This window comes from Acyrthosiphon pisum, chromosome A2 (assembly GCF_005508785.2).
Source record: "Acyrthosiphon pisum isolate AL4f chromosome A2, pea_aphid_22Mar2018_4r6ur, whole genome shotgun sequence".
Taxonomy (NCBI): domain Eukaryota; kingdom Metazoa; phylum Arthropoda; class Insecta; order Hemiptera; family Aphididae; genus Acyrthosiphon; species Acyrthosiphon pisum.
In genome coordinates, this window is record NC_042495.1 from 52794191 (window position 1) to 52799263 (window position 5073).

Consider the following 5073-nt stretch of genomic DNA (forward strand, 5'->3'; position numbering starts at 1 on the left):
CACGTGTTCTGCTTTGCGTATAATTTGCCATGTTACGCACTTGTAAGACGGAGACAACACATGCGGGTATCACGTCCTCTTAAGAGGGTTGGAGCGTAATCAATTCTAAGGAGTAAAAACTAGGCATTTTATATTTCTGTTTGTCTGGTTCTTGTGTATGTGTTGAAAGTAAATAGACATTAGTGTGTGTAATTCGTAGTACTGATCACGTTTTATAGGGGCATTATAGTGACCGGGAAGTACGTCTGTAATTTTACCTACGTGCATGCACATGTCAGTATGTCACCATAATATATTATATTGCTTTTTAAAATGACAAACATTTTTTTTCAAAAAATACTACCTCTGACTTCAATCACTACGCTCAGTAGCATGTTCCGATTTTAATTTTGAAAGCAGATTTGAATTCTCCTCTAAATTTAATATGCTTTAACTGTCGTACATTTTTCATATTCTATATCAATGTATTTAAATTTGAATTAAAATGAATATGATATATTTTTGTTTTTTTTGTTAGTAAATTTCTAAGTAAAAAAAAATAAAAATCAGAAAAATGAAATTTTCAAAGCATAGATAATTTAGTGACAAATTCAAATCTGCTTTCAAAATTAATATCAGAACATTATATTGGGCGTAGTGATTGAAGTCGTGAGCTATGTTTTCGACCGAAAATGAATCACTCTCCAGCACCCTAACACGACTAGAATTGACAAGTCGATGAAAGTGTTTTTAAAACGTTAAAATATAAACAGAAAAAGGAACAATAGTTTAATTTATAATAGTCTCATGGGATTACTGTATAAAAGTACATATTAAGCAATGCCAGTCAATACGAACAAATTGACAGGAAACTTATTGGATCTCTTTAAAGTCGGTATGTAATTTAATCAAATTACAATTTGTTTTATTTTTTATTTTTAGTATAATTTAAGTTAAAATGCTTCACGTATTATTTATTTTTAACAAATGTAACGTATATATTTGATTAGTTACTATAAGAATTAATTTCACTACACATTTTATTTTGTGACGAGCAATTATTTTGTTATTACTCATTTACCATTTGGAAGTGACTTATAGAACTTATAGTTTACTACAATAGTATAATGGTAATATTTTTTTAGCATAATATTAAATGTAATCGATTGGAGGTATACTATACCTATGTCTTTTTTGCGTTGGAGTTTGAACAGTATTTATGCGGTAGCGGTCGTCTTTGGATTTTGCCGTCCGCGATCACTGCTGCAGAAGTTGTCACAAAACAATAACAAGTTATAAGCTCGAAGATTATAATCCAATAAATTAAATATCAGCTACTATAGGAAATTAATATTATCGTAAACTTGGCTCGTTTTCGATACGGAGGTAGAAACCCATGAGATCAGAAATCATACACCATAGGCAAATACTTGTCTTAATGGTGCAAGACATGAGTCGCGGTTGACGTGCGGCCGGACGGAACTTGACTATAAAGAAATTTATACCTTCATAGGTATAAAATACTAAATTATCGGTTTCTGATGTTTGCGCGACACGCGGCGTCGGTCGTCGGACAACTGTGCACCGTAAAGGACATCCAAACCTACGACGACGACGACGACGACGACGACGACGACGACGGCGATAAAATATTAACATCGTAACATATATATAATATATATATAGGTACCTATATGCTAGTACTGTGGTTGGAACCGGCTGGTGACGAAAAGCAGGTCGAGGTGAATATATATATATATAACGTATAATAAGTAATAATATCATAATAATGTAATGTGTATACGATACGAAATGTTGTGTGTATCATTCGGTCCTTGGAAGTCCTTCACCCCGGTGGTGCTGTACTATTTATATAATAATATAGTAGGCAGGTATATTCAATATTGTAATATAATAAGCATTATAGCTTGATGCTGCTGCGGGTATCTGAGGTATGCCATAACATATCGCAGTCTGATGTTGAATGTTTTTTTAAAATTTATTCCAACAAATCCTCAAGTGACTCGGAATCAAACGAGTCCAATTTTTTTTTTAAGTTATCCACTCTGTGGGTAAAATAAAATAAAACAATGCATTGAAACCGGTCACGTTTGATCGTAGTGACGAGAGTATAATGTTATTATTATAATTATGTAATACGATGTGTTAGACGAGTTATCTCTGTACCAGGCGAAATTAAATGGCATTAATTCCAATTAGACTACTCTTTTGAACGTGGACAAAGATTCACGACGTTCGGCAGAAAGTACATATACCATACCTTAAACCTATATAATATTATCTATTACCTACTATGCGGCTACTTTAATTTTTTTCTCAAATATTTTTGTCGTTAAGGGTGTCGGTGCCAGTATTTCCAATTTTCAAAATTGCTATGCTATTTGAATATTATGTTTTTATATTTTAGTTATTGCCTTAATTATAATACTTTTCCACTAATCTACAGCTCGATACTTATTTAGACGGGGTCGATACGGTGTATTATATCAACGAAAATGACTTAACGGGAAAAACTCTCACGCCCTGTAGAATTGTCGGATTTTGTTAATTTTTTTTTTTTATCTGAAAGATGAGAAATGTCTACAGGTCGGATCAAAGCTCGATTTTTTATTTTATTTGGAATAATAGTAGAAAAATACGTTTGAAAAAGGACAAATATTATGCATTTTTCAAATGCATATTCCAGTTTCTATAATTATAGTTTTCAAAATCGGGCTTTAAGCTGACCTACAAAATGTTCTCTACTTTAAGATAAAAAAAAAAATTAACGAAATCCGACAATTCTACAGGTTGTGAGAGATTTTCCTGTAAGACATGTTTTTGTACCAAAAAACGTACCAGCACCGACACCCTTAATCTACAGCTGGAAAAAGAACCCAAACGAGAAGAATGTGTTCATCATTATTCATTCTCAATTTTTTTTTAATACATAAAAGAGAGAAAAGAGAGACGTATTATAAATATGATATAGAGAATAGAGACACCCGGTTGTTATGTAAATAAAAATGTAATATGTATGCCTTACAAATTTACAAATTTGACAAAACATGATAATACTAATCTATATCTATATATATATCTATACTATTATATAAAGAGGAGTCGTTATAGTTACCGTTGTCGAAAGTAATCTCTGGAACTACTGAACCGATTTCGAAAATTCTTTCACCAATAGAAAGCCACGTTCTTTGTGAGTGTCATAGGCTAATTTAAAAAGGGGATTGATCACTCCCGGTAGGTGCTAAAACAGGAATTTTGAGATTACGATAGAAATGTTTGTTTATTAATGGTTGCTATGGGTTATAGGAGATGAGAATAATATTTATTTATTATTATTTTTTTTTTTAATTTGAATATTAATGAAGCGTTTCAACATCATTCGTTTCGATAATTTAAAAAGGGTTAAATTTGTTTTTTTTATTCATTAGATTTTAGTACGGTTGGGTTAGGATTTTGTATTAATTGATTATATTAATTCACCGTAGGCGGAATTAAGTAAGAACGATAAACTTTGATTTTTGATACTCTAGAGTTAAATCATACACTTACGTACAAACAGCACGGGGTCCGCGATCTACCGCAGGTAAATTGCCTACCTGATAATATACTGCTGCGAATCAGAATTTTTATTCCGGGCAACGGAAAAGTTAAGATAAGTTTTAAACACTATACGCCGAATATTAAATAACGAATTGAACAAAGTTTGAGTCATAAAGAGTTGGTACATTTAATGGGCAACGAAGTGCACTGGATCAGCTAGTCATAATATAAAGTATAAACGCATTTCAGTTATGGGTACCGGACAGTGGCGCACCCAAAGGGGGGGCTTTGGGGCTTAAGCCCCCCCCAAAAAAATATTTTTTCATTAAATTACACATTATTATAGAAATTATAGTATAACAATGATAAATGATGAAGTTGCCTCTAATTTAGACTTGACTATGTCTATACCTAGACTAACAAAACACCAAACTAAGCGATGTAATACACCATCTGAAAATATTGAAGAATACTATAGACGTTCAATTTTTTATTCCATGGGTCGATTCATTTCTTAATAGTCTTTCTGATCGATTTTTAAAACATAAAAATCTCCTAACAAGTTATAAATGTCTTTTACCAACCGGACGTAATCCAACAGATGAACAAATTTCAAGTTTAAAAATCTTTTTGACTTTTACGAAAAAGATATGCAACAAATTAGTTTTTCTGTCGCTAAGGCCGAATTCGAATTGTGGTATGAAAAATTTAAAAACTGTGGTTATACTTTACCGCTAAACGCAATTGATGGTTTAAATTTATGTGATATTAAAATTTTTGAATCAGTATTTATACTTTTGAAAATATTTGCAACGTTACCAGTAAGTACAAGTACGGCTGAGAGGTCGTTTTCCACACTACGGCGAATTAAAACCTATCTCCGGAACACAATGGGACTATCACGTTTAAATGGTCTGGCAAATCTCCACATACATCGAGAAATACAAATTAAAGAATCCGAAGTATTAAAAATTCTTTCTGAAAAGGGGCCCAGGAAACTTAAATTTTAAATTCATTAGTCATAATATTTAGTTATAAATATAATTATATAAATGTTAAATACATAATAATATAACATATTATATAACATATGATAATAATAAACAAAATTGGTTGTTTAAAAATTAGTTTTAATTGTTTACTTGTGTGTAAGGGGAAAAGAAAAATTATTAAGCCCCCCCCAAGCAAAAATTCTGGGTGCGCGCCTGGTACCGGATTTGAATAAGACTTGGGAATACATGTATAATTTACTAACAATAGTAACAATTACATTAATTTACCCTTATAGTATATTATGAAGTAAGTACATCGATAGTGTATACAAGCAAATTAAAAAGATTTAAAAACTGTTATTTATCAATAATGCAATGCAATAACTAGATAAATCCGTTTTTTGGTAAAACCATATATTATTCAGTAATAAAATATAATAAAGAAAAAAATATACATATGGGTGCAACAAACATAATACACTATTCCATTATAAAGTAGCCTAATTATTAGTTAAAGCTTAAAAGGGAGTTGTCTATTTAT

General features: G+C 31.2%; 1 protein-coding gene across 2 annotated transcripts in view; it reads right to left on the reverse strand.

Moving 5' to 3' along the window:
* LOC100162594 (probable cytochrome P450 6a14) overlaps positions 1-1587 on the reverse strand; it is a 22133-nt gene extending 20546 nt beyond the window's left edge. For both annotated transcript variants that reach the window (XM_001944564.5, XM_029489005.1), the window contains exon 1: positions 1163-1587. The gene's annotated coding sequence lies outside the window, so the exon portion shown is untranslated. The remainder of the gene's footprint in view (positions 1-1162) is intronic.
* Between the last annotated feature and the right edge of the window lie 3486 nt (positions 1588-5073).